Here is a 19,990-nt window from a genome sequence, read left to right on the forward strand (position 1 = left end):
AAATTTATAAAATCACGCTAGATGGTATCTTGGATGTAGTTTACACATATCAAAGTGAGTTAGTCATAGTTTCCAAGAAGTCTGTAGCCCAGAAAAAGGCCCGAGTCTGTGCTAGTCAAAAACAACCACCTCGATATTCTCTTATCCCATTTCCCCAGCACTTGGCTCCATAGCCTTGGCATCACGAGTGCACATTAAAATCCTCCTTCAAAGTGATGAGAGTTTCTGCGTCTCCCATCCTTACGTGCAGTGACTTCCAGATTGCACACCACCCTCTGGGTGAACAAGATTTTCCTCACATCCCTTCAAATCTTCCTTACCTTCAATCTATACCCCTCCCCCACCTCAGTTAAGCGGGGAAAGTTTCTTCCTGCCTCCCCTATCTTCATCCCTCATCATTTTATACATCCCTCTCTTTTCAATCTACTCCGCTGTAAGGACAACAACCCATTCTGTCCAACCTCTCACAATCACAACTCTTCAGCCCCCAAGGCAATATGCTGGTAATTCTCCTTTGCACCCTCTCCCACTTCATTTTGATATGTACCATTGGTAAAATGTCTCCTCTTTTATTTACAGCTCACTCCAAAAGTGCATCAGGGAGGAAACATGCAAGTTATTTTGCAGTGAAAAAGAAGGCAGCTAATTTTTAAACAATAGAGTTATGTTTTTAGCAGGCGGTTAATATGGTTTATGGTTTAACCTGAGGGACACCACATCTAAAGCACAGGGAATGATCACTCGCAGCAATCTCAACCAGAACAGCAATTGAACGCATGCTGTTAATGTGACTGTACATTTTAAGCCTACTATAGAATCAACTGAACTAACCAACCTTGGCATGAGCAGTGGCAAAAACATTGGGTGGTACAGTGGCTCCATGGTTAGCATTGCTGCCTCACAGCGCCAGGAACCCAGGAACAATTCCAGCCTCGGGTGACTGTTTGTTTATTGAGAGTTTGCATATTCTCCCCTTCTGTGCATGGGTTTTCTCCAGGTGCTCCGGTTTCCTCTCGCAGTCCAAAGATGTGCGGTTCAGATGGATTGGCCTTGCTAAGTTGCCCATAGTGTGAGAGTTATGCACGCTAGTAGGCTCAATATATAGAGCTGATGGGCCAAAAGGCCTGCTTCCACACTGTAGGATACTGTGATGTGCAGGCTAGAGGGATTGGCCATGGTTAATGCAGGGTTACGGCGGCGGAGGGGAGGGGTTTCTGAAATAATGTGGAACCAAAATCCTATGTTTTCAGCTCCCCATCTTATGCCCTGCAGATGTGAATTTGAATTTTGCTGTGGCAGTTGGTGGATTTGGAATGCGATTTTAAACAAAACAGGTCTGGAGTTGATGACTGTTGTCAGGAACAAACGATCATCTGGTTCAAAATTGAAGATTGAGGAGAGGAGGAGTTTCTTCTCTGAGGGTTGAGTGTCGTTGGAATTCCTTGCCACAGAGAGCTGTGTGTGGGGACAGGAGCAGGTTTAAGGCTGGAATAGATACATAGATTCTTGATCAGTCAGGGAATTGAGGGTTGCATGTTAAGTGCAGGAAAGTGAGCATGAGGAATGGTGCATCAGTCACGATGCTATTGAATGGATGAGTAGGCTCGAGGGGCCGAATGGCCTTCTCCTGTTCTGGTCTTTGTTGGTCCTTAAGGGAGTGAAATCTGACCTCCTTACCCACTCTGCTCTGCATGTGATTCCTAATCCTTTGCAAACTCTTCACTGCCTTCTGGCTGAGCAAGTCGATTGGTTCAAGGACATTTTGGAATTGCATCCACTTCCTACCTTGCCACAGATGACCACATCCTGTTCAGACTACAGAGAAATAACATTTGTCAGAGTCAGTTTTTGACTTGTTCCAATCATGTGCTTTGCCAAGAGAAATTGGTCTGTACAATGACCCCAGATATTCACACCTCCTCCTGTACACTCTGTCTTTCAGGCAAAGTTTGTTATTCTCCTCCATTTTCATAGTCATGCAGCATGGAAACAGGCCCTTCAGCCTAACTCGCGCATGCTGATAAGGTTGCCCAAACTAACTAGTCCCATTTATCTGCACCTTTCTTATCCATATACCTTTACAAATGTCTGCAAGGTTTGTGAAGGTTTGTTGCTCAGGTTGAGGTTTAGGGTGTAGGTTTGATATCCAGACGTTTCATCACCTGGCTAGGTAACATCATCAGTGGTGACCTCCAAGTGAAGCGAAGCTGTTGTCTCATGCTTTTTATTTATATGTTTGTCCTGGATGGGGGGTTCCTGGGTTTGTGGTGATGTCATTTCCTGTTCGTTTTCTGAGCGGTTGATAGATGGCATCTAGATCTATGTGTTTGTTTATGGCATTGTGGTTGGAGTGCCAGGCCTCTAGGAATTCTAGAGGTTTGAATCTCTCACTGGCTGAGGTTACCATGAAGGACTCTCCTTCTCCATCTCTTCTCCTTGTGTGAGGCATAGTAACCCTGAGGTTAAACCACCACCTATCAGTTTGCTCTCTTGCGCTCTCTCTCATTTGAGAGAATGCATTCCTTCTTATCTCTGTTTTCAATCTGCCCGTCTCCTTATCCTGAACCAATAATCTCTCGTTCTAGATTCTCCCATAAGAGCATACATCCTCTCTCCATCTCCTTTGTCAATACCCCCTTTAGCATCTTATAGCCCTCAGTTAGTTTTCCTCTCTTCAAAACTCCAGAGAAACTGCTCAATCTCTCATCTAAGGCAAACCCTTCAACGCTGGAAATGATTTGGTGAACTGTCTGTGTCCTCGAGAGATCAAAATTGTACCAGTCTCTTCTCATAAGACTAACCTTTTCATCATGGCAATCAATTCAGTGATCTCCTGTGAACCCCCTCCAACTCAACTACATCTCTCCTCAAGGAATGGGACCAAAACTGCCCGCAGTACTCCAGATGTGGAATCCCTTGTACAGTTGCAGCAATAATTACCTACTTCCATACTCCATTCCTTTTGCAATGAATGTCTTCCTTGTGACCTGCTGTAGCCTTTGCTCAGACATTTTGAACTTTCTTTCCTATTCAAATGATAACTTGCCTTTTTCAATTCTTCCAACCTCCTATTACTCCACTTTGACAGAACTGTGAACTTGAACTCTAAGTTCCCTCTGTTCCACTACACTCCGCCATGAAACTCCTACCTTGATTTGTTTTTCCAAAATAAAAGACCTCACATACTCACAAAGCTTCGCTGATCATTCCATATCAAACCCGATCTTTCCATATCAAACCCGATCTTTCCAATTGCATGTAAATCATATCTCTCAGAATCTTCAAGTAATTTACCTAAGATAGATTAAGGTTTAATGGTCATAGAGGTGCACAACACGGAAACAGACCCTTCGGTCCTACCCGTCCATGGTGACCAGATATCCCAACCCATTCTAGTCCCACCTGCCAGCACCCGGCCCATATCCCTCCAAACCCTTCCTATTCATATACCCATCCAAATGCCTCCTGAATGTTGCAATTGGACCAGCCTCCACCACATCCTCTGGCAGCTCATTCCATACACATACCACCCTCTGCGTGAAAAAGGTGCCCCTTTTATATTTTTCCCCTCTCACCCTAAACCTATTCCCTCTTGTTCTGGAGTCCCTGACTCCAGGGAAAAGACTCTGCCTATTTACCCTATCCATGCCCATCATAATTTTGTAAGCCTCTGTGAGGTCACCCCTCAGCCTCTGACGCTCCAGGGAAAACAGCCCCAGCCTGTTCAGCCTCTCCCTATAGCTCAAGTGCTCCAACCCTGGCAACATCCTTGTAAATCTTTTCTGAACCCTTTCAAGTTTCACAACATCTTTCCAATAGGCAGGAGACCAGAACTGCACACACTATTCCAACAGTGGCCTAACCAATCTCCTGTACAGTTGCAACATGACCTCCCAATTCCTGTCCTCGATACTCTGACCAATAAAGAAAGCATATCAAACACCTTCTTCACTATCCTATCTACCTGTGACTCCACTTTCAAGGAGCTATGAACCTGCACTCCAAGGTCTCTTTGTTCAGCAACACTCCTAGGACCTTACCATTAAGTGTATAAGTCCTGCTAAGATTTGCTTTCTCAAAATACAGCACCTCGCATTAATCTGAATTAAACTCCATCTGCCACTTCTCAGCCCATTGGCCCATCTGAGGTAACCCTCTTCGCTGTGCACTGCACCTCCAATTTTGATGTCCTCTGCAAACTAACTAACTGTACCTCTTATGCTCGCATCCAAATCATTTATGTAAATGACAAAAAGGTAGAGGACCCAGCATTGATCCTTGTGGCACTCTTGCCTGGAAAACAACCCTCCACCATCACCCTCTGATTTCTACCTTTGAGCCACTTCTGTATCTAAATGGCTAGTTCTCCCTGTATTCCATGAGATCTAACCTTGCTAATCAGTGTCTCATGAGGAACCTTGTCAAACGCTTTACTGGAGTCCGTATAGATCACATCCGCTGCTCTCCCAGGTTTTTCTTTGCAACCATTCTTGAATAATAGGACATTTGCCACCCTCCACTCTTCTGTGACGTCACCTGTGGCTAAATATCAGTCAGGTCCCCTGCAATTTCTTTTCCAGCCTGTTGGAGTGAGGACCTAGAAATTGGACAAACTAACAGATATAATTGTAGAAAAGTCTCCTGGCCCTAACGGATTGCATCTGACGGGACTAAAAGAGATGGCACTCTTGGTAATTTTCTAAACTTAGCTGGACTCTGGGTCAGTTCCGCAGATTGGAAAATAGCAAATGTGATGCCACTGTTTACAAAGGGAGATAGAGAAAGCAAATGGGGAATTATAGGCCAGTTAGTTTAACATATGTAGTGGCAAGATGCTCGAGTCTATTATCAAGGAAGAAATAGCAAGCACCTCGATAGAAATAGTCCCAATTGCTAGGCACAGCAAGTCATGCTTAATTAATCATCTAGAATACTATGAAGACATTATAAGTACCCTGAACAATATGGACCAAGTGGATGTGATATACCTAGATTTCCAAAAGGCATTCGACAAGGTGCCGTGCAACAGGCTGCAGCATAAGATAAAGGTGCACGGCATTACAGGCAATCCATTAGTATGGATAAAGGGTTAGTTAACTAACAGGAAGCAAAGAGTGGGCAAATTTGAATGCTTTTCTGGTTGGAAATCAATGACTAGTGGTGTGCATCAGGGATCAATGTTAGGACCGTAATTGTTTACAATTTACACAGATGGTGTGGAGTTCGGCACCACATGTAGTGGGTTAAGGTTTGCAAATGACAAACGTTTAGAGGCAGTGTTCAAGTGTGTGGGTGAAGGTCTGGCAGATGGAGTACAATGTTGGTAAATGTGAACTCATCCATTTTAGTAGCAATAATAGTAAAAAGAACTATTATTTGAACAGTAAAAATGTGCAGTGGGACTTGGGTTTCCTTGAACATAAATCACAGAAAGCTGGTCTGCGGATGCAACAGGTAAATACCAAGGCAAATGGAATATCGTCCTTTATTGGTGGAGGGATTGAGTTTAAAAGTGGGGAGGATATGTTGTGGCTGTATAGGGTGCTGGTGAGGTCGCATCTAGCGTGCTGCGTGCAGTTTTGGTCTCCTTACTTGAGAAAGGAGGTACTGACACTAAAGGGGGTGCAGAGTAAGCTCACTAGTTTCTTGAGTTGAGGGCGTTGCTCTAAGAGGAGAGACTGAGTAGGCTGGGATTATAATCATTGGAATTTGGAAGAGTTGGGGGGGGTGGGGTGGAGTGGAATCTTCCAGAAACATATAAAAGCATGAAGGGAATAGATGAGATTGAAGCAGGGAGAAAGTTGCCACTGGCGGGTGAACCTATAACAAGGGGGCATTGACTCAAAATTAGGGGGAGCAGATTTAGGACTGAATTGAGAAAGAGTTTCTTCACCGAGAGAGTTGTGAATTTGTCGAATTCCCTCCCCAGTGAAGTAGTTGAGGTTTTCTCATTGAATGTTTTTAAAGCTAAGATAATGTTTTGAAGAGTAAAGGAATTCAGGGTTCTGGTGAGAGGCTGGGTAAGTAGAGCTGAGGCTGGGAAAAGATCAGCCATGACCTTACAGAATGGCAGAGCAGGCTCAAAGGGCCAGATGGCCAGCTCTTACTCCAGGTTCTTATGTTTGTAATTCTTAGTGGTCAATCATCCCAAATGTAGAACATCACTGCAGGAGTTTCTCAGGTTAGTATCCTTGGCTCAACCACTCTGAGCTGCCTCAATGACTTTACGTTTGAATGAAAATCCAAGTTGGTACTCTGATTACACAATATGTAGCACCATTTTAGACTCCTCAGGCACACAAGCAATCTCTGTCCTAACATTGTAAAAGAAGATCAGTCACATAGAACACGTTTTGTGTAACAGGACCTCTCAAGATCCTTCAGGAGAGTTTGCAAAATAAACATTGGGCACCGACACCTTGAATGACAGAAATTTTGATTGCAGGGCAAGCTTGTTAATATTTGTTCAAAAGAGAGAGGCAGACTGGTTGAGGGATGAAATATCAGAACTTCCTGCTCAGGCAAGGTCACAGTGGAATAATGACAGTCAGAGATGCTAAAGAGGGCAGAATGACTGGAATGCAGGTACCTCCGAGTTAGGAATTGCAGGTAACAGTGGCAGGGAGCAACACAGCCCAAAATGCAGATATCAGAGAGTTACAGACTGTATATTATAGTGAGCAAGAGGGATTTTTGCAATTTTTAACTGGAGCAAATTTCTGCTCATGGAAGCTGTACCTTAGTGCTGTTGTCAGCAGACTATTAACCTAGGGACCCAGGTCATGTTTGGAGGATCTGGTTTTAAATTCTACTATGACAGATGAGTTGAATGAAAATCTGGAATTGATTGTTGGAAAATCCCACCTGGTATACTGAAGTCCTTTTAAAGGAAGGAAACCGTGTCCATGCCCACTCTTCTGTACGTGATTTTAGATCTGCAGTGATGTGGTTGGCTTTTAACTGCCCTGGATGAGTGAGTGATGCCCACATCCTGTGAATCAATAAAACATCCAGTGCTGTCGAATACACAGTCTGATCATTTAGCAACTGTGGAATAATGGAGGCATTGGGTTGTCTGATGAGATAGAATTGGGTCATGGACACTAATGCTGAGCCTTTGGATGAGCACACCTCATGGTGTCGTGTGGTTGAGAATAGCAGAAGCCAGGGATAGGGTCCTCCTTTGGGGGTTACCAACTTCTAGGTTTTTGGAAAGGAAATGAGGCCTCATTGGCCTTCATTGGATGGTTGATGATGGTGGAATTAAAGTGACAGGGACCTGACCAGATGAGAGCAAGAACTGTTAACAATATAAGTGAATGGGAGGAGGTTGGAATCTCGGCAATTGAGCGGGAAAATGGTCAAGAGACGAGATGCACACTAGGAGCTCCCAAAGTAGGAGAGGACCTGGAGGAAGTTGAGTATTAGGACTCAGACAAAGTGGAACTTCAGAGACAGTTTCAAGGAAAGGAGGGGCATGGAAGAGACAGCTGCTCAAATTATCTCAATCTGAATGACAAAGAAGCTCATTGAGCTCCTTACAAGAATGGAGGAGAGAGAAAGGGAACTTTTTCAACAGGAAGTGCTAAGAACATTAGAAAGTGTTAGCAAGCTGGGTGTTTACTACAAATTTGATATAATATTGACTTTTTAATTCCTTTATAAACACCTGTAACCAAGCTAGAATCTCCACAAGGTCATTGAAAAAGAATACAATGAATCAAATTGGGTGCTGAATGTGATCAACAGCAAATTCCAACTCCTTCAGTTATGGAAGTTACTCTGGCAGTTATGTAGTTAACTTAGTGTTGTAATGAATGCCTGGTATCATATTACAGGGCTCCAGTAACTGTGATAGGTTAACCAAATCCTTGGTAAATGAGCGAATGCTGACATTGATATTGCAATGTGATAGGTTAAGTGTGATGGAGGGAACCAGTGTGGTAGACGATGATTGCTTTAGAAAGATAAAGCAAGCTAGCATGATTGGTTATGCTAATGTTATCCAATAAGCACAGAAAGAACAACTGTAAAAAGTTGCAGGAGAACAAAGAGCCTGTGGGGAGTCAGGGAAGACATTTTGCTGACTCCTGCAAATGTGTTGCTGGTCAAAGCACAGCAGGCCAGGCAGCATCTCAGGAATAGAGAATTCGACGTTTCGAGCATAAGCCCTTCATCAGGAATAAGAGAGAGAGAGAGAGTCAAGCAGGCTAAGATAAAAGGTAGGGAGGAGGGACTAGGGGGAGGGGCGATGGAGGTGGGATAGGTGGAAGGAGGTCAAGGTGAGGGTGATAGGCTGGAGTAGGGTGGGGGCGGAGAGGTCAGGAAGAGGATTGCAGGTTAGGAGGGCGGTGCTGAGTTGAGGGAACCGACTGAGACAAGGTGGGGGGAGGGGAAATGAGGAAACTGGAGAAATCTGAATTCATACCTTGTGGTTGGAGGGTTCCCAGGCGGAAGATGAGGCGCTCCTCCTCCAGCCGTCGTGTAGTTGTGTTCTGCCGGTGGAGGAGTCCAAGGACCTGCATGTCCTCGGTGGAGTGGGAGGGAGAGTTAAAGTGTTGAGCCACGGGGTGATTTTTTCGGGCGGCCCGGAGGTGTTCCGCAAGTAAGCGGCCTGTCTCACCAATATAGAGGAGGCCACATCGGGTGCAGCGGATGCAATAGATGATGTGTGTGGAGGTACAGGTGAACTTGTGGCGGATATGGAAGGATCCCTTGGGGCCTTGGAGGGAAGTGAGTGTGGAGGTGTGGGCGCAAGTTTTACATTTCCTGCGGTTGCAGGGGAAGGTGCCGGGGGTGGAGGTTGGGTTGGTGGGGGGTGTGGATCTGACGAGGGAGTCACGTAGGGAGTGGTCCTTGCGGAACGCTGATAGGGGAGGGGAGGGAAATATATCCTTGGTGGTGGGGTCCGTTTGGAGGTGGCGGAAATGGCGGCGGATGATACGTTGTATGCGGAGGTTGGTGGGGTGGTAGGTGAGAACCAGTGGGGTTCTGTCTTGGTGGCGGGCGGAGGAGCGGGAAGTGGAGGAGATGCGGTGGAGGGCATCGTCGATCACGTCTGGGGGGAATCTGCGGTCCTTGAAGAAGGAGGCCATCTGGGCTGTGCGGTGTTGGAATTGGTCCTCCTGGGAGCAGATGCGGCGGAGACGAAGGAATTGGGAATATGGGATGGCGTTTTTACAGGGGGCAGGGTGGGAGGAGGTGTAGTCCAGGTAGCTGTGGGAGTCAGTCGGTTTATAATAGATGTCTGTGTTGAGTCGGTCGCCCGAGATAGAAATGGAAAGGTCTAGGAAGGGGAGGGAGGAGTCTGAGACAGTCCAGGTGAATTTCAGGTCGGGATGGAAGGTGTTAGTAAAGTTGATGAACTGTTCAACCTCCTCGTGGGAGCACGAGGCAGCGCCGATACAGTCATCGATGTAGCGGAGGAAAAGGTGGGGGGTGGTGCCAGTGTAGTTGCGGAAGATGGACTGTTCCACATATCCTACGAAGAGGCAGGCATAGTTGGGGCCCATGCGGGTGCCCATGGCAACTCCTTTAGTTTGGAGGAAGTGGGAGGATTGAAAAGAGAAGTTATTCAGGGTGAGGACCAGTTCAGTCAGTCGAAGGAGGGTGTCAGTGGAAGGGTACTGGTTGGTGCGGCGGGAAAGGAAGAAGCGGAGGGCTTTGAGTCCTTCGTGATGGGGGATGGAGGTGTACAGGGACTGGATGTCCATAGTGAAAATAAGGCGTTGGGGACCGGGGAAGCGAAAATCCTGGAGGAGGTGGAGGGCGTGGGTGGTGTCCCGAACGTAGGTGGGGAGTTCTTGGACTAAAGGGGACAGGACCGTGTTGAGGTATTGGGAGATGAGTTCGGTGGGGCAGGAGCAGGCTGAGACAATGGGTCGGCCGGGGCAGGCAGGTTTGTGGATTTTGGGCAGGAGGTAGAAACGGGCGGTGCGGGGTTGTGGGACTATGAGGTTGGAGGCGGTGGATGGGAGATCCCCTGAGGTGATGAGGTCCTGGATGGTCTGGGAGATGATGGTTTGGTGGTGGGAGGTGGGGTCGTGGTCAAGGGGGCGATAAGAGGAGGCGTCCGCGAGCTGGCGTTTGGCTTCAGCGGTATACAGGTCAGTGCGCCAAACTACCACCGCGCCTCCCTTGTCTGCGGGTTTGATGGTGAGGTTGGGATTGGAGCGGAGGGAGTGGAGGGCTGCACGTTCTGAGGGTGAGAGGTTGGAGTGGGTGAGAGGGGTGGACAGGTTGAGTCGGTTAATGTCACGGCGGCAGTTGGCTATAAAGAGGTCGAGGGCGGGTAGGAGGCCAGCACGGGGTGTCCAGGTGGATGGGGTGTGTTGGAGGCGGGAGAAGGGGTCGTCAGAGGGTGGGCGGGAGTCTTGGTTGTGGAAGTAGGCACGGCACCCAAGTCCGCCGCCGACCGTGACGTCACTTCCGCCCCCACCGACCTCGGAGCCCCCGCGACCGCCGCCCCAACAACTGCCCCGGTGACCACCACACACACAACCGCTTCCACGATTGCCGATGGACCCGCGACCCACGCGGCCACCGGGAATGACCACCACTCCTCCGTCGCCGCAACCATTTCCGCCCCTCCAGTTGCCGTCGGCGCAGCCACTTCCGCCCCCACTGACATCACTAACCTGCAGGAGCACAAATCCTCAGGTTTCCCCGCTCCCACGCCGTCTTTCGTCACTACGCGTAACCCTGCCCCCACGCAAACCATCGTCACCACACACAACCCCGCCCCCACGCCGTCTTTCGTCGCTTCACGTAACCCCGCCCCCACGCTTATTTCCGTCACGACGCATGACCCCACCCCACATCGAGCATCGTCACCACGTCTAACTCTGCCCCTACTTCGATCTCTGTCCCCGCCCCCAGCTCCAGTCCCACACCAGGTCCTAGCTCCCAGCCTTGCCGGATTTTCACCATCCCTCCAGATCTCCCCCTCTCTGAGGATGAAAGATCAGTCCTCAGCAGGGGCCTCACCTTCATTCCCCTACGCCCTCGGATTAATGAGTTCAACACGCGGCGAGATATTGAACAATTCTTCCGCCGCCTTCGCCTCCGTGCCTACTTCCACAACCAAGACTCCCGCCCACCCTCTGACGACCCCTTCTCCCGCCTCCAACACACCCCATCCACCTGGACACCCCGTGCTGGCCTCCTACCCGCCCTCGACCTCTTTATAGCCAACTGCCGCCGTGACATTAACCGACTCAACCTGTCCACCCCTCTCACCCACTCCAACCTCTCACCCTCAGAACGTGCAGCCCTCCACTCCCTCCGCTCCAATCCCAACCTCACCATCAAACCCGCAGACAAGGGAGGCGCGGTGGTAGTTTGGCGCACTGACCTGTATACCGCTGAAGCCAAACGCCAGCTCGCGGACGCCTCCTCTTATCGCCCCCTTGACCACGACCCCACCTCCCACCACCAAACCATCATCTCCCAGACCATCCAGGACCTCATCACCTCAGGGGATCTCCCATCCACCGCCTCCAACCTCATAGTCCCACAACCCCGCACCGCCCGTTTCTACCTCCTGCCCAAAATCCACAAACCTGCCTGCCCCGGCCGACCCATTGTCTCAGCCTGCTCCTGCCCCACCGAACTCATCTCCCAATACCTCAACACGGTCCTGTCCCCTTTAGTCCAAGAACTCCCCACCTACGTTCGGGACACCACCCACGCCCTCCACCTCCTCCAGGATTTTCGCTTCCCCGGTCCCCAACGCCTTATTTTCACTATGGACATCCAGTCCCTGTACACCTCCATCCCCCATCACGAAGGACTCAAAGCCCTCCGCTTCTTCCTTTCCCGCCGCACCAACCAGTACCCTTCCACTGACACCCTCCTTCGACTGACTGAACTGGTCCTCACCCTGAATAACTTCTCTTTTCAATCCTCCCACCTCCTCCAAACTAAAGGAGTTGCCATGGGCACCCGCATGGGCCCCAACTATGCCTGCCTCTTCGTAGGATATGTGGAACAGTCCATCTTCCGCAACTACACTGGCACCACCCCCCACCTTTTCCTCCGCTACATCGATGACTGTATCGGCGCTGCCTCGTGCTCCCACGAGGAGGTTGAACAGTTCATCAACTTTACTAACACCTTCCATCCCGACCTGAAATTCACCTGGACTGTCTCAGACTCCTCCCTCCCCTTCCTAGACCTTTCCATTTCTATCTCGGGCGACCGACTCAACACAGACATCTATTATAAACCGACTGACTCCCACAGCTACCTGGACTACACCTCCTCCCACCCTGCTCCCTGTAAAAACGCCATCCCATATTCCCAATTCCTTCGTCTCCGCCGCATCTGCTCCCAGGAGGACCAATTCCAACACCGCACAGCCCAGATGGCCTCCTTCTTCAAGGACCGCAGAATCCCCCCAGACGTGATCGACGATGCCCTCCACCGCATCTCCTCCACTTCCCGCTCCTCCGCCCGCCACCAAGACAGAACCCCACTGGTTCTCACCTACCACCCCACCAACCTCCGCATACAACGTATCATCCGCCGCCATTTCCGCCACCTCCAAACGGACCCCACCACCAAGGATATATTTCCCTCCCCTCCCCTATCAGCGTTCCGCAAGGACCACTCCCTACGTGACTCCCTCGTCAGATCCACACCCCCCGGCACCTTCCCCTGCAACCGCAGGAAATGTAAAACTTGCGCCCACACCTCCACACTCACTTCCCTCCAAGGCCCCAAGGGATCCTTCCATATCCGCCACAAGTTCACCTGTACCTCCACACACATCATCTATTGCATCCGCTGCACCCGATGTGGCCTCCTCTATATTGGTGAGACAGGCCGCTTACTTGCGGAACACCTCCGGGCCGCCCGAACCAACCAACCCAATCACCCCGTGGCTCAACACTTTAACTCCCCCTCCCACTCCACCGAGGACATGCAGGTCCTTGGACTCCTCCACCGGCAGAACACAACTACACGACGGCTGGAGGAGGAGCGCCTCATCTTCCGCCTGGGAACCCTCCAACCACAAGGTATGAATTCAGATTTCTCCAGTTTCCTCACTTCCCCTCCCCCCACCTTGTCTCAGTCGGTTCCCTCAACTCAGCACCGCCCTCCTAACCTGCAATCCTCTTCCTGACCTCTCCGCCCCCACCCCACTCCAGCCTATCACCCTCACCTTGACCTCCTTCCACCTATCCCACCTCCATCGCCCCTCCCCCTAGTCCCTCCTCCCTACCTTTTATCTTAGCCTGCTTGACTCTCTCTCTCTCTCTCTCTCTCTTATTCCTGATGAAGGGCTTATGCTCGAAACGCGAATTCTCTATTCCTGAGATGCTGCCTGGCCTGCTGTGCTTTGACCAGCAACACATTTGCAGCTGTGATCTCCAGCATCTGCAGACCTCATTTTTTACTCGAAGATTTTGCTGACTCCCACAGCTTTGATTTTGCAAGATTAAAGTTTAATTTTGTGAAGGATTTTCTGTGTCTCCTGGTAATTTATAATAAAACATCGAGTGATTCTTCCATAACACAGTCAGAGAGAGATCACTTCAATGAGCACTTAGAAATAGGGTTGTTACAATACGTTTAATACAAAGTGCATTTATTTCCGTCATCCCGAGTAGTCATCCCTTTAACTGAGCTGGAGTTCATTAACTTCAGCAGAAACCTGCCCCAGTGGATATTATTCAGTTATCAATTACAAAAATAATTAAGTTCTTTGACATAGCTCCACATCAGGTGGGACTATGAAGCAGGGAGATGTTCACGGTAAAAACCAGGCTCTATCATTTCACATTAATACGCTGGTGTTTCAGCAGCTTGGATTTCACAATGAATCTCTCCCCACAGTCCGTGCAGCAGAACAGCCTCTAACTTCCGAGAGATCGCTGGTGTTTTATGAGAAAATCCTTTCCCGTAGTGTGAGCAGGTGAATGGTCTCTCCCTAGCGTGGACCTGCTGGTGTTTAATGAGGTAGGATGATGGCTTGAACCCACACCCACAGTGAGAGCACATGAAGGGTCTCTCATCACAGTGAGGATGTTGTTGGGATATCAGTGCCCCAGAGTTTTTAAAGCACCTCCCACATTGTGAGCATTTCAAAGGTATGTTCTCTGTGAGAAGTTGCCGGGGTTTCAGCAGGGTGGATGATCGAGTGAATCCTTTTCCACCCTTGAAATAGATTAATGGCCTTTACCCAGTGTGGCTGTATTTATATTGTGACAGGGCAGATGATCTGCTGAAGACTTTTCCACATGTACAACACACATACGGTTTCTCCCCCACTGTGAACAGTGCTTTTTTTCCTGCAAAACCCAATGATATTCAGACGACAATAAACTCGGCAGATTGGGAAGTGATGCTTCATTTTAAGTCTCCTCATTGCAAATAGTCTTCTTCCCATACCCTGTGAAATTCATTGAAAACAAAAGGCAAATCAAGTGAAAACCCAGAAAAAGATGATGTTTAAAACCATCAGATGCAACTCAACCCAGCAAGTCTGCTGTCACCATTCAGTGAGATCAGAGCTGATCCAATAATCTTCAGCTCTATTTTCCTGCCTTATGCCCCCATCCGTGAATCCCTTACTAATTGAAAATCTATTTATCTCAGCCTTGGACACACTGAGCAGCACAGCCTTTACAGGCCACTGCAATATTCAGTATCCGAAGAGAAGGAATTCCACCACATCTGTTTTTACTAGGTGATTCCTTACTCCGAGATTATGTCCTCAACTCTCAAATAAGTAGTAACAATCTCCCTGAATCTACAATGTCAAGCTCCTCCGAATCTTTCCATTAGATCTTGTTTCATTCTTCTGAACTTCAATGAGTACAGAAGCAGTCTGCTCAAACTCATCTCCTGAGAAATTCCTCCCATATTTGGGATCAATCTCCTGAAAACTCTATGGACTGCCTTTCCCAAAACAAAAGGACAAAAGCTATTCACAGGATTCCAAATGTGATCTGTCTCGTGTCTTATACAGTTTTAGCAAAACTTCCATTTATCTTCCCATTCCCTTTAAATAAAAGCCAACTGACTATTTCCTTTCCTGAATACCCACTGAACTTGGATGCTAGTTTTTCATCTTTCAAGCAGAAGGACCCACAATTCCATGCTGCAGCTTTCTGCAGAGGTTTTCCTTCATTAAATAATATTCACCTCTCCTTGTCTTCCTGCCAAAATGCATATATTTTCCCACATTATGTTCCACAATGCTGGAAGGCGGATGACGAGAATGAGAGGGGTTTTATCGACCATATCTTGACCATAACCTCCCAAATCAGCCACTTCCACCACCACCACGAAGGACCGGGGAGCATGTATATATGACCAGCACTCTCTTGGAGATCCCTCCAACTCGCACAGCATCCCAACATCCAGTGCTGGATGAATAGAAATTGCTTCCAACTTAATCAAGAACTTGGGAGCAGAGTCATAGAGATGAAAAGCATGGAAACAGACCCTTCAGTCCAACCCGTCCATGCCGACTAGATATCCCAACCCAATCTAATTCCACCTGCCAGCACCTGGCCCATATCCCTCCAAACCCTTCCTATTCATATACCCATCCAAATGCCTCTTAAATGTTGCAATTGAACCAGCCTCCTCCACATCCTCTGGCAGCTCTTTCCATACACGTCCCACCCTCTGCGTGAAAATGTTGCCCCTTAGGTCCCTTTTATATCTTGCCCGTCTCACCCTAAACCTCTAGTTATGGACTCCTGACCCCAGGGAAAAGACTTCTGTCTATTTATCATATCCATGCCCCTCATACTTTTGTAAGCCTCTATAAGGTCACCCCTCAGCCTCTTTCGCTCCAGGCAAAACAGCCCCAGCCTGTTCATCCTCTCCCTGTAGCTCAAATCTTCCAACCCTGGCAACATCCTTGTAAATCTTTTCTGAACCCTTTCAATTTTCAATCTTTCCGATAGGAAGGAGACCAGAATTGCACGTAATGGTTCAGCCACTGTTGGAATAATGTCCTGTACAGCTGCAACATGACCTCCCAAATCCTGTACTCAATACTCTGACCAATAAAGGAAAGCATACTAAACGCCGCCTTCACTATCCTATCTACCTGCGACTGCACTCCAAGGTCTCTTTGTTCAGCAAAACTCCCTAGGACCTTACTACTAAGTGTATAAGTTCTGCTAAGATTTGCTTTCTCAAAATACAGCACCTCGTATTAATCTGAATTAAACTCGATCTGCCACTTCTCAGCCCATTAGCCCATCTGGTCCAGATCCTGTTGTAATCTGAGGTAACACTCTTCGCTATCCACTACACCTCCAATTTTGATGTCATCTGCAAACTTACTAACTGTACCTGTTATGCTCGCATCCAAATCATTTATGTAAAGGACCCAGCACTGATCCTTGTGGCACACCACTGGTCACAGGCCTCCAGTCTGAAAAACAACCTTCCACCACCACCCTCTGTCTTCTACCTTTGAGCCAGTACTGTATTCAAATGGTTAGTTCTCCCTGTATTCCATGAGATCTAACCTTGCTAATTAGTCTCCCGTGGGGAACCTTATCAAATGCCTTACTGAAGTCATATAGATCACATCTACTGCTCTGCCCTCATCAATCTTCTTTGTTACTTCTTCAAAAAACTCAATCAAGTTTGTGAGACGTGATTTCCCATGCACAAAGCCATGTTGACTATCCCGAATCAGTCCTTGCCTTTCCAAATGCATGTACATCCTATCCCTCCGGATTCCCTCTAACAACTTGCCCAACACCGAGGTCAGGCTCACCGGTCTTTAGTTCCCTGGCTTGTCTTTACCGCCCTTCTTAAACAGTGACACCACGTTTGCTAACCTCCAGTCTTCCAGCACCTCCCCTGTGACTTATCGATGATACAAATATCTCAGCAAGAGGCCCAGCAATCACTTCTCTAACTTCTCAGAGTTCTTGGGTCACCTGATCAGGTCCTGGGGATTTATCCACCTTTAACCATTTCAAGACATCCAGCACTTCCTCCTCTGTAATCTGGACATTTTGCAAGATGTCACCATACATTGCCCTACTATCTATATCTTCCATATCTTTTTCCACAGTAAATACTGATGCAAAATATTCATTTAGTATCTCCCCCATTTTCTGTGGCCCCACACAAAGGCTGCCTTGCTGATCTTTGTGGGGCCCTATTCTCTTCCTAGTTACCCTTTTGTCCTTAATATATTTGTAAAACCCTTTTGGATTCTCCTTAATTCTATTTGCCAAAGCTACCTCATGTCCATGTTTTGCCCTCCTGATTTCCCTCTTGAGTATATTCCTACTTTCTTTATACTCTTCTAAGGATTTACTCGATCTATCCTGTCTGTACCTGACACATGCTTCCTTCTTTTTCTTAACCAGGTAACTACCTGAACCAGGCTCTTCCCAACATTAAGGGAATATCCCACTTGGAGACCAGCTTTCAGCCACAGAGCCACTTTCTCACCATGACGTTCTATTTCCATTCCAATAATGTGGCCTGACTCCAACACAGTCTCAGCTTCAGGTGCTGAAAATCCTATCCAGTCCTTTGTCATCTCGAGACTGAATGACCCTAACACACACCTGATCCACCTCCCACTTTCAACCTTCCTGTAATCTTCAGCTCATTCAACACCCTGCTGGCCATGTGCTCACTCACACTGAGTTTTGTTCTCTTCACCCTGAGCTCACTGACTTGGAGAGGTCACAAATTGAGGAAAAGCAACATTTTAACAAATTTCTTGTCCTTCTTTTCAAATCCTTCTATGATGGTGATTATTCCCATCTCTAATCTCTGCCAGTCACACAATCTTTCAAGATATCTGCACTTACTTAATTTTGGCTTGAGCATAGTGAATTAATCTCCTCAACAACAGTGGATGTTCTTTCAGCATGAAATGTTTAAAAATCAAATTAAGCACCAAGTCATTGAAATGGAGGGGCCAGACCGGGCGAAGTGTCATGATTGCTTTATGTCAGAGCAGGTGGACCCCATTGTGGTTCATAGCGAATACAACCATAACAAGTGTTGGTTGAGGGATTCCAGCTCAGATTGTTGAGCTGAAGTCTGATCTTTGAACACTGCCACACATCAGGGAGGGGCAAGAGTTACTGAGATGCTCTGTTTCAGGAGGCAATCACACCCCTGAGATTAACTACCTCAAATCAATCAGTGGTCAGGGACAAAAGGGTGTGACTATGAGTGATGCAGATAGAGGAAACCAGAGGGTAGTGCTAAATGAGCCTCAGCCCTTCAGCTTATCAAACAGGTTTGAGATTCTTGATCTGAAAATGTGTTGCTGGTTAAAGCGCAGCAGATCAAGCAGCATCCAAGGAACAGGAAATTCGACGTTTCGGGCACAAGCCCTTCATCAGGAATCCTGATGAAGGGCTTGTGCCCGAAACGTCGAATTTCCTGTTCCTTGGATGCTGCCTGACCTGCTGCGCTTTAACCAGCAACACATTTTCAGCTTTGATCTCCAGCATCTGCAGACCTCACTTTTTACACTGAGATTCTTGATCCCTGTGTGGATGAGTGTGTGAGGTCTGTAGGGAGGATGACCAAACTGACCACAGCACTGTGGGAGAGGGAGCCATTCAAGAGGAAGGAGAAAAGAGAGTCCCGAAGGCAGATTTGCCTGCCTGGTGCCTGGCTTCATGCTGCAGAGGAACGATCCAGTTGTCGATATAGACAGAACGAGGGAAGAAGTTTTTCTGAAGGAATATGTGCAGCTCAGGGATAAATTGAAAAAACAGAATTAAAAAATCTCTGGATTACTACCTGAGCCATAACATCAGCAAGATTATAACAGTAAGGTGTGTGGGGTTGAACGATAGGTGTAGGATAAACAGGAGGTTTGAACTTACTGGACATTGGAGACAGTACTGGGGAAGGTTGAAACTATTCTGATGGGACAGGCTACACGTGAATGATGCTGAGGCTAGAGTCATGGAGAATGGCATAACCAGGGCCTATATATCGGACTTTAAAGTAAAACAGGGGGGTTGTTTTTCAGCTATGTGCAAAATTATGGAAAAGTCAGCACAGCTAAAAGTTTCCACAACAAGAAATCGGACAGAAAGGATCAGGAATCTAACTTCAAGCACAGCAGGTGAGGGGACACCTATGAGAAGAGGGACAATTAACGCAGGGCTGAGGGACTTGTAACTAAATACACACGGTCTACAGAACAAGGTAAATCAGCTGGTACGCCAGATTGAACTTGGCATTCACAATGTTGTAGGTATCAGAGAAAAGGCTGCAGGGGATTCAAGGCTGTTAACTAATTATCCAAACTATCGAAAAGGCAATGGGCAGAGTTGGAGGGACTGTTTTGTTATCAAGAAATAAAATTAAGTTGACAGCAAGAAGCGAAATAGAGTCAAAAGGTGTAGAATCTGTGAGTGTAGAGATCAGGAACCTCAAAGGGAAAAAGACCCCGATGGAACGTGTGTACAAGCCGTTAGCCACTCTCACAATGTGGGGGAGAAAATAAATCAGGAGATTACAAAAGCATGTAAGGAACTGTTGCAATAATCATTGGGGACTTCAATATATAGGTTAGCTGGGAAAAACAGGTTCTCAAGAAGACGTGTTAGGCAGCATCCAAGGAACAGGAAATTCGACGTTTCGGGCCAGAGCCCTTCTTCAGGCTCTGGCCCGAAACGTTGAATTTCCTGTTCCTTGGATGCTGCCTAACCCGCTGTGCTTTAACCAGCAACACATTTTCAGCTCTGATCTCCAGCATCTGCAGACCTCACTTTTTTCTCAAGAAAATGTGGAATTATCTGAGAGATTTGTTTGGACCAGTTTGTGATAGAGCCCACTCAGCAACAAGTAATTCTGGATTCAGTGATGTGTAATGAAGGAGACTTGATTAGTGAGCTCAAAGTGAAGGAACTCCTAGGAGGCAGTGGCCATAACATAATAGAGTTCACCTTGCAGCTTGAGAGGGAGAAGATTGAATCAGACGTAAAGGATTACAATTGAGTAAAGGTAACTACAAAGACATGTG

The 19,990-nt window shown here is 47.6% G+C and overlaps 1 protein-coding gene and 1 long non-coding RNA gene across 2 annotated transcripts in view; both read right to left on the reverse strand.

The window, feature by feature from the left end:
* LOC132837099 (uncharacterized) overlaps positions 1–19,990 on the reverse strand; it is a 489,878-nt gene that overhangs the window by 395,023 nt on the left and 74,865 nt on the right. The window lies entirely within an intron of this gene.
* LOC132837233 (uncharacterized) overlaps positions 13,557–19,990 on the reverse strand; it is a 44,752-nt gene continuing 38,318 nt past the window's right edge. The window contains exon 5 of the long non-coding RNA XR_009647436.1: positions 13,557–14,395. This is a non-coding gene — a long non-coding RNA (uncharacterized LOC132837233). The remainder of the gene's footprint in view (positions 14,396–19,990) is intronic.

Source organism: Hemiscyllium ocellatum, chromosome 49 (genome assembly GCF_020745735.1).
Source record: "Hemiscyllium ocellatum isolate sHemOce1 chromosome 49, sHemOce1.pat.X.cur, whole genome shotgun sequence".
NCBI classification, from domain to species: Eukaryota; Metazoa; Chordata; class Chondrichthyes; order Orectolobiformes; family Hemiscylliidae; genus Hemiscyllium; species Hemiscyllium ocellatum.